Genomic DNA, 10,706 nt, shown 5'->3' with positions numbered 1-10,706 from the left:
ATCTTTTAAGAGTTAGAAATAGAACTGCATTCTAAGCAAAAATAAATACAATGGATGGAAGTAGTAAACAGAAGATAATATATTAATAAATATGAAAAATCTAATAAATAAAATTAATAGTTTATTTATTTAAAGACTATTAAACCTGACACATTCCTCTCAAGATTGATCAAAACTAAAAGAGAGATATAAGAAAAGAATGAGGATTATATAATATCACAGATAGAAAAGGAAGTATTAATACATATATTATAGATATTAAACAGATAATAAGAGAGTTTTATGACTGTTTATTAAAAGAATTTAAAATTTTAGATAACACATCCACTTTTCTGGGCAAAACATTTAAAGAAGACATCTGAATGGTTATAGAACAAAATATAAAATAAAATGAATGAATAATGTATAATCTTCTGTTGATGTAAACTGTAGACCTGCTTGATTTACCAGTGAATTCTTCCAAACTTTTAGTGAATAATTCATACCAAAGTAGCATAAACTCTTATACAGAGTTTATGAAAAAGAAGAAACACTTTCAAACTAATTTTATGAGTCCAGGATAATCTTGATACCAAAACCTGACAAAGACATTAAGAAAAAGAAAATGATCAGGGTAATCTCTCAGATGACTACAATATTAGCATAGCAACTTAATGACATATTTTAAAAAGCTAATATATTGTGACAATGTTGAATTTATTCCAGGAATGCAAGGTTGGCTTAACAGTTTAAAAATAGAATAATTAGCCATATTAGTAATAAGTATTTATAGCAAAGTAATTATAATGTAAAACCTCATTAATCTGATTAATTATTTCTATAAAAATTCTATAACAAATATTTTACTGTTTGCCAGTTATCAGTTTTATATATGCCAATTATCACTTTTAATATTTTACTGATGGTCTTACTTTATAAGTCAACAATAAATGACCAAATGGTTATTCGATTAGATAGGTAGATAGATAAATGATACAAGAAATTGAAGAAGAAAACAAAAATAAAACTGTATTTTAGGGAAGAACATACCAAAAGACACATATTTATTTTAAAGTAAGGCAATAATTCAAAACTAGCACAAAAAATGTGAACTATCCAACAGTCTTTATATAATATCACTTCATCATTTGTAAATGAGTAATGTTAGGTCTCATATTATAGAAGAAAATATATTCCATATGGATTAGATATTTAACAGTTTAAAAAAGTTATTATAACTGTTAAGAAGAAAATGTAATTAGATACCATTTTGAGAAGATTATTCATGTAAAGTGATGATTTCTGACTTATTTATGATGATTAAAAGAGAAAACAGTCTAAATACCCCAAAGGACTAAATGTAATATTTTCATACAATACCTTTTGAGATGCAGAACACATTTTTGAAATGTATTAAACACCAAGTGAAGATATTATAAATGAAATGCAGAAATGTATGTGTACATATAATATACATACCATATATGTGTACATAGCTTTAAGGATATCTATCAGTATGGTTTTTTTTCTTTTTTTCTTTTTTTTTTTTTTGAGACAGAGTCTGGCTCTGTCGCCCAGGCTGGAGTGCAGTGGCCGGATCTCAGCTCACTGCAAGCTCCGCCTCCCGGGTTCACGCCATTCTCCTGCCTCAGCCTCCCGAGTATCTGGGACTACAGGCACCTGCCACCATGCCCGGCTAGTTTTTTGTATTTTTTAGTAGAGACGGGGTTTCACCACGTTAGCCAGGATGGTCTCGATCTCCTGACCTCGTGATCCGCCCTTCTCAGCCTCCCAAAGTGCTGGAATTACAGGCTTGAACCACCACGCCTGGCCTATCAGTATGTTTTTAGTGATTATCATCAACTGCTCTATTTTACTTTTTATTATTTCCTTTAAAAATGTCTGGGGCCAAGGCAAGATGGGTCAAAGTCAGAGTGGTGGTCATGGTCCTGGAGGTCAAGAAGGATGACAAACAAGAAAAGGAAATATGAACCTCCTGTACCAACTATAGTGGGAAAAAGAAGAAAACAAGAGACCAGATGCTGCCAGCAAACTGCCATGGTGACGATTCACACTCAGTGCCGGTTAAAATTACTGAAGTTAGAAAGAAGTAAAGACTGTCTTCTCATAGAGGAAGAATTCATTATAAATCAGGAACAAATAAAACCATTAGAAGAAAAGTAAGAGGAGGAAAGATCAAAAGTGGATGAAATGAGGGGGACCCTGTTGTCAGTAGGAACGTTGGAAGAGATCATCCATGACAATCATGACATCGTATCCATATCTGTGGGCTCAGAACACTACATTCTTTCATTTGTTGACAAGGATCTGCTGGACCTGGCTTGGTCCTGCTCAACCACAACGTGCATGCCATGATGGGGTGCTGATGGATGACACAGATCCCCTGGTCACAGTGATGGAGGTGGAAAAGGCCCCCTGGGAGACCTATGGCAATGCTGGAGGGTTGGACAACCAAATTCAAAAAATTAAGGAATCTGGAATCTGTGGAGCTTCCTCTCACCTATTCTGAATACTATGAAGAGATGGGTATAAAGCCTCCTCAAGGGGGTCATTCTCTATGGTCCGCTGGGCACAGGTAAAACTTTGTTAGTCAAAGCAGCAGCTAACCAAACCTCAGCCACTTTCTTGAGAGTGATTGGCTCTGACCTTATTCAGAAGTACCTAGGTGATGGGCTCAAACCCATACTGGAATTGTTTCCAGTTGCTGAAGAACAGGCATCATTCATCATGTTTACTGATGAAATAGATGCCATTGGTTCAAAAAGATATAACTCAAATTCTGGTGGTGAGAGAGAAATTCAGTGAACAATGTTGAAACTGTTGAACCAGTTGGATGGATTTGATTCTAGAGGAGATGTGAAAGCTATTATGGCCACAAACCACATAGAAACTTTGGATCCAGCATTCATCAGACCAGACCTCACTGACAGGAAGATCAAGGTCCCTCTGCCCCATGAAAAGAATGAGAAGAACATCATTCAGATTCACACAAGCAGGATGAGGGTGGTCAATGATGTAACCCTGCACTACTTGAGCATGGCTAAAGATGACCTCTTTGGTGCTGACATCAAGGTAATCTGTACAAAAACTGGTCTGACGGCCTTAAGAGAGCTTAGAATAAAAGGAACAAATGAAGACTTCAAAAAATCTAAAGAAAGTGTTCTTTAAAAGAAACAGGAAGGGGATCTATTTCTAGTGAACCACAGCTGCCATCAGGAAAATTGTTGGGGGATTTCCCATCTCCCGAAAGGGATGAGGTTGGGGAAGTTGCCCAGGAGAATCTGTTACCACTGACTTTTATTAGCAAAACATCGTGTGTGTCTTTTGGAGTAAGATGTGTAAGTACCCATTGGGCGTCTTTGTCTGTTCGTCACTGTGCAGCACTCTGCTTCCCAAAAAAGCATGCTCCTTCACACACAAAATCTGCATTTTCTAGCTATTCTTTAATGAATTTGTAGTACTTTTCTGTACCATTAAAGCATAATTTAAGTAATGCTTTTATGTATTTTTTTTTTTTGAGACGGAGTCTCGCTCTGTCGCCCAGGCTGGAGTGCAGTGGCCGGATCTCAGCTCACTGCAAGCTCCGCCTCCTGGGTTTACGCCATTCTCCTGCCTCAGACTCCCGAGTAGCTGGGACTACAGGCGCCCGCCATCTCGCCCGGCTAGTTTTTTGTATTTTTTAGTAGAGACGGGGTTTCACCATGTTAGCCAGGATGGTCTCGATCTCCTGACCTCGTGATCCGCCCGTCTCGGCCTCCCAAAGTGCTGGGATTACAGGCTTGTAATTACAGGCTGGGATTAAAATCCATCTATTTAAAAAGATTTGCAAGAAAACACCACTGCCTCTAATATACTTCCTCACCACAGCCTACTCTCAGGACACAATACACTTCAACCTTTAGTCTTTACTGTTTATATTGATTGATGTATATATAAGTAACACAACTATATATATAATTTTTAATTCTGGATTCTTTGAAATATCACCATTATACAATGGTAACATTTTTGAAATCAATACAGAATCTAACAATTATATATCTCTATATGAGCATGTACATAGTTCACTTCTCAAATCTCAATATGAAAAATGTCATTATTATATACAATAAATATTTAAGATTTACATAATTAAGACTATTATCTATTATTTAGACATAAAATATCTGTCAAATATATACTTTACATGCTTAGTTTTCCCGAAGATAAAATATACTTTAAATTTTCTGTGTCATTTCTACATACCTCTTATTAAATGTTTTCAAATGTGCTGACAAAATTATAGAATCTTAATATTCCCCAGCATATCAAGTAATCTATCACTTTCCTTTGATTTTTTTCATTCCCTTCCTTCTTGTCCCTCACCCTACCTTATTACCTCATGCTTCTCTTACACCTGGAGTATTCAATCATTCTGTTTCAATTCCAAGAGGGTCACTCATAGGCTTTTAAAAAAGGTATTATGTCTGAAATTACTTTTATGTTAACCTCATATTTTGATAGCTTGTTTATAAAAATTTATATTGAAATTGTTTACTGTCAATGTTCCTTTGTTATCTAGTTTACAAGTTTGAGAAAGCTGACATTGTCTTAGTCTGTTTTGTGCTTTTATAATGGAATACTACAGACTGGGTAATTTAGAAAGAACAGAAATTACTTTCTCATCGTTCAGGAGACTGGGGAGTCTAAGATCAAGGTGCCAGTATCTGAAGTCTGGTAAGGTCTAAGTCTCCGCTTTCACGATAGTACCCTGAACAATGCATCCTCTGGAATGGGAGACACTTTCTTCTTCACATGACAGAAGAGCAGAAGAGTGAGAACCTACTCCCCTAACCCTTTGTATAGCAGCAGTAATCCATTCACAAGGGCAGAGCCCCCACGACTTAAACACCTCCCATTAGGCCTCACTTCCCAATACTATTGCATTAGGGATTGAGTTTCCAACACATACATTTTGAAGGACACATTCAGACTACAGCAGCTATAATTCAGATTCTTACCCCTTTAATCCTCTTACGCATGGCCTGCTTTTTCTTTGTAAGAGGAGGGTGAAAGTTTCATCATTCTCTATATTTGATTCCTCTGTTTTCAGTACAATGCCTCACTCTTGTCATTCATTGCCCCAGTGTCAAGTATCCTATAATAAATTTATTCAGAAAAACAAATGTCTCTTCTCTTGTTTGAGTACCCAGTGAGTAATCGCCTGGCTTCCTAGGATAAGGAGGGAAAAATTTGATTGTAATGGACACGTTTTTAATCCTGTTCCTCATACCTACTGAGGGAAACATGAGATTAGGGAAATCTAATCTCATCATACCCTCCTTCTGCTAGGGTTCTCTATATGACTTAGACAAAGTGGAATTCTATAGTCTGTTCTCTAGATTCCTAAGTATGAAGTAGCAGTTGTGGCATGATTACAACATGCATTATGGGTACCTGCTTGATTTCATAACTCCACAGCCACTTCAGAAGTAATCTCTTTAGAGTTTCTGCTCTGCATTGCTCTTTTCATCTTTCAGGAGAGCCAGTCCAGAAGTTAATCTACCAGGTCTTTTTTTTTTTTTTTTTTTTTTTTTTTTTTTCTTGAGAGGGAGTCTTGCTCTGTCGCCCAGGCTGGAGTGCAGTGGCCTAATCTCAGCTCACTGCAACCTCCGCTTCCCGGGTTCACGCCATTCTCCTGCCTCAGCCTCCCGAGTAGCTGGGACTACAGGCGCCCGCCACCTCGCCCGGCTAATTTTTTGTCTTTTAGTAGAGACGGGGTTTCATCGTGTTAGCCAGGATGGTCTCGATCTCCTGACCTCGTGATCCGCCCGTCTCGGCCTCCCAAAGTGCTGGGATTACAGGCTTGAGCCACCGTGCCCGGCTTTACCAGCTCTTTCAACAGTGTAAAAAAACTAATTTCCTATATTAAATCCTTTCTTGCTTAAAATGCCTCATTCTGTAAATGGAACCCTACTTGATCCCCTTACTCATTTATGTTCCAGAAAGTCTGGTGTTTTCAACTCTTAAACTCTTTTAGAGATCAGTGGTTTAAATCTGCATGGCTCCTGTTGGTGCCTAACTCTTGTCTGTTCTTCAGTTTCACCTATTTTTGCTTTTTTCTTTTCTTTCAATCTTCTAAAAATTTTCTGGTATTAGTTATCTCCTAACTTCTCCCCATTTTTTCTATTCTTTGGGTTTATAACCTTTTTTAATTTGTTAAATATTTTCTGAGGGGGATAGGGGAGCTTGAGGACAAATTAGAAATATACTTTTTTATCTAGTCTACAATTTTTAATAATGTTTATTTATAAATTGATTAGATAAGAAATCAAACAATTAATGGGAGAGGACCAAAACAAGAAAGTTTGCTTTATATATATGAATTGTGTGCTGAATTCTTGTGTTTCCTATGGCATTGCATTATAGCAAAACAAAAAACTCAATAGTCAAAGAGCAGGAAACATGAAAAAGAGTTCTTAACAGATATAGGAAGTGGTGACAAGTAGAGTCTAAGTAGAAACAGTCCAACCTGGCACAGGAAGGGCTAAAATATACAGTACTTCTAACATTTAATTTTAGTTATCTTGTTTCGCCATTTTTCTATGCCATATCTTTTCATGACAATTTAAGGAATGAAGAAGAAAGCATTTATGAGTGGGATGAATTGGAGTAGAGATGAGTTGCCATATAAGGAATTAAAAAGGGAGCAAACATTTTGAGTCAATAAAGACAGGAGGGACATTTATGCTTACTCCTCTCCAGTTCATCATATATTAAGGAAACTAAGAAATATTGGGAAAGGAACAGGCTTGCCTAAGTAGTTGGAATGATGATTTAAACGATTTTGTTTGTGTAACTTTAAAATTTCCAATGACCCTCACATTGTTAAAACTAGTATCTTTCAACGAAGTGACAAATTTAATTCTGGCATAAATTTCTATATCTGGGAAAGAGACTTTGGAGACTATACTACCCAGCTATCTTACATTTTGGAAAGATGTATATTTAAACCACCCAAGATTGTGGATCTCTATTCTTAACAATTAGATATGTGACAACCTCCTTCAAGAGTTATTTATCGTTCTGACAGTCAAGAAGTCTATTTTAAGACTTTTTTTCTAGTATGAGAAAATAATGTTATGTGATAAAAAGAGTTGTGGGCCCTTGTACTCAACGACACTGGATTCAAATTTCATCTACTTAGTGCCCAAGGCCATTTGTAAAGTTTGCTGAACTTCCCTTAGTCTCACCACACATCAATAAATTGACAGCAATGTCACCTACCTTGCATATATGTTGTGAGACATAATTTATGTTAAGGATATATTTCAGAGTGTGGTATACAGCAAGATTCAATCAATGGTTCTTTTTACTGTTATTTAAAATGTAATTAAAAGTACCTAAGTTAAGTGGATCATTGGATATTAAAGGCTGTAATCCTTATATGTCCATAGCCAACAAAGTGAGTGAAGGAGTGAAAAGTATCTAGAGAAGGGAATTCTATATATTGTGAAAGTACATTGAACTGAAACAGAAAAGACGTGAACTCCAGCCCCATTTTATGCCGTAAAACCAATTTTGTGCCCCTCTACAGACAAGTTACCTCTCTGGGTAGCAGCTCTCTAGCCAGAGTAACAAGGAAACACAACCAGACAAAAACAGACAGGAGATTTGGGTTACAAGATCATTAAGGTCGCTCCTTGTTCTAAGACATGAATTTTACTTATTTTTAAATGCTGACATCATACCAAAGAAAGCAAGGCTTTAGAGATAGCAGTAGAAGGTTCTGGGACCTCTTTCTTACACAAAGAGCAGTCAAGTATCTTTTTAGAAAAGATGACTCTAGGAACATAAATGCCTGAGTAAGTGTATTGAATTTTCCTTCACTCCACTTTCAAATAACAGTGGTCCCACTTTAACAGTTGTATAGGTGTTTTTAAACAATTCATCTCTATCTCCTTTTAATTAAACATGCACTCTCTCTAGTCTCCCAACTTGTAAAAATGTAGTTTGCAATTTGACAGGATGATATTATAGTATTGAGCAATATGTGAATTGGTTTAAAAGTAACCAGAGTTGAAGCATACATCAATCACCACAAGTGCAAACGCAGGTCACTAAATCTGTCAATTTCAATCAGCTCTGTAATTAAATACATCACCAATATGGATTTTGTGTAAGAATGTCACTTGTTCTTCAGATGTCTGCTATGAGGACAAATCACACTTCAGTGTCTCTGCACAGGCATTCTAAATATAATATTTTAAAAGCAAAGCATCTTCATCTATCTTTCTATGATTTGTTAAATAAAATGCATTTACTAATGTGTAGTCTAAAAGCTATGTTTTTAAATATATATTTAAACTGCTTTCCATTTCATTAAAGTGTTGCAATATCTTAGTTGGCATTTTAAACTTATCTTTCACACCTTTAGTGGCATTTGTTATGAAATAAATAGATAATGAATAATAATCACCTTTTAAAAGACTGAACAATTTGTAATTATGGAAAATTTGTAAGTAGAGAGTCTTTATTATATGTTCAGAAAGCAGAAAATGCTTTTGGTTATGAAGAAATAAATTATTCATTTCTATTTCAGCATGAGAACAAAACTATTTCACATTTAGAAAAATCTTTTTTTAATAGCCATAAAGTGTCATCTTCTTCTATTACACTTAGCACTACATGGGAAAAGACTGCAACAAAGCCGTATTACCAAATATATATTGTCTGCCATTTGATTTAATCTTCAAACAAGCTCCAGGAAGCAGGTCCCTGGACAGTTAATCTTTAGTTTTGTAGCCCATGCACATTTTCAATAAGGTTACTGGGGAATTAGGCCCAGTAGGGAGAGGAAAAGCATATTGTCGCATTCCACAGGCAGCTGTTGTGAGCTCTGTTAGCAAATTACAACTTCCCTAATTATGAAATACTTTATTAGAAGAATCTCTATCATTACATCTGTGCTTGTCAAATAAAGTCATTGTAAATCTTTGGCATAGAGAGTCAACCATTTTTAAATTAATTTTTTATTTATAATTGACACATAATAATAGTACATATTTATGGGGTACAACGTGCATGTATACATAGTATACATTCAGTGCATGTATACATAGTAAAATGATCAAACCAGGGTAATTACCACATCCACCACTTTAAAGATTTATCATTTTTTAGTGGTGACAATATTAAAAATCTTCTCTTCTAGCTGCCTTGAAATACACACTACATTGTTATTAGCTATAGTCACCCTACTGTATAATAGAACATCGAAATGTATTCTTTCTACAAAAATAGGCAGGAGACCTGAATAAACATTTCTCAAAGGAAGACATGCAAATGACCAACAGATACCCAAAAGAAATGTTCAACATCACTAATCATCATAGAAATGCAAATCAAAATCACAATATCACCTCACTCCAGTTGGAATGGTTATAATCAAAAAGACAAAAAATAAAAAGTGCTGGTGAAGATGTGGAGAAAAGGGAACTCTTTTACACTGTTGGTTGGAATGTAAATTAGTACAGTCATTATGAGAAACAGTAGACAGATTCCTCAAAAAATTAAAAATAGAACTGCCATATGATCCAGCAATCTCATTACTGGGTATACAGCCAAAGGAAATGAAATCAGTGTATGAAAGAGACATCTGCACACCCATGTTTATTGCAGCACTATTCACAACAGCCAAGATATGGAATCAACCTAAATGCCTGTCTACAGATGAATAGATAAAGAAAATGGCGTATGTGTATAGTAAACCAAAAAGTGTCTGAGGATTATTTTGCCAGGGTTAAGGACTGTGGTCTGTGACACAGCCTCAGGAGGTCTTGGGAACATATGCCCAACATGGTTGGGTTACAGCTTAATTTTATACATTTTAGGAAAAGAGAAGCTACAGTCAAAGACATAAATCTATACATGTAAAGTATACATTTGTTTGGCCTAGAAAGGTGAGACATCTGGAAATGGGGGCTTCCAGGTCATAGGTGGATTGAAAGATTTCCTGGTTGTCAGTTGATTGAAAGAGTTAAGAACTGCTTGAAGAGTTCAATTCAGCCTGAGTTAAGGTAAGTTTGCGGTGGGGAATAGAGTGCAGAAGTCAAGGTGCTTGTCATGTAGAGGCAGCCTCTAGGTAGCAGGCTTCAGAAAGAATAGATGTGAAAGTCTCTTTTTAGCCCTTAAAAGGTGTCAAACTATCTGGAAAAGATCCAGTAAGGGATGGGGATTCTCCACAGAATGTAAACTTTCCCCGCAAGAGACAGCTTTTCAGGGGCATTTCAAAATATGTCAAATAAATGTATTTGGAGGTAAAATACATTGATTTCCTTCAGGGCTCACTATCTGACACGTGATGCTATACCGGAGTCTGATTGGAATTTGGTATCTTATTGCTACAAATATTCTGTTTGGTCAGTCTTAAGATACCTGTTTTAGGCCGGGCGCGGTGGCTCAAGCCTGTAATTCCAGCACTTTGGGAGGCCGAGGCGGGTGGATCACGAGGTCAGGAGATCGAGACCCTCCTGGCTAACACGGTGAAACCCCGTCTCTACTAAAATACAAAAAACTAGCCGGGCATGGTGGCGGGCGCCTGTAGTCCCAGCTACTTGGAGGCTGAGGCGGGAGAATGGTGGGAACCTGGGAGGCAGAGATTGCAGTGAGCCGAGATCGCGCCACTGTACTCCAGCCTGGGCGACAGAGCGAGACTCCGTCTCAAA

At 36.6% G+C, this 10,706-nt stretch overlaps 1 pseudogene; it reads left to right on the top strand.

The window, feature by feature from the left end:
- The first annotated feature begins 1,897 nt into the window (after positions 1-1,897).
- Positions 1,898-3,294, top strand: LOC108540595 (26S protease regulatory subunit 4 pseudogene; annotated as a pseudogene).
- Positions 3,295-10,706: the final 7,412 nt, after the last annotated feature.

The sequence above is a fragment of the Rhinopithecus bieti genome, unplaced genomic scaffold (assembly GCF_001698545.2).
Source record: "Rhinopithecus bieti isolate Rb0 unplaced genomic scaffold, ASM169854v2 scaffold_19553, whole genome shotgun sequence".
NCBI classification, from domain to species: domain Eukaryota; kingdom Metazoa; phylum Chordata; class Mammalia; order Primates; family Cercopithecidae; genus Rhinopithecus; species Rhinopithecus bieti.
This window is presented reverse-complemented; position numbering and strand designations above follow the sequence as displayed.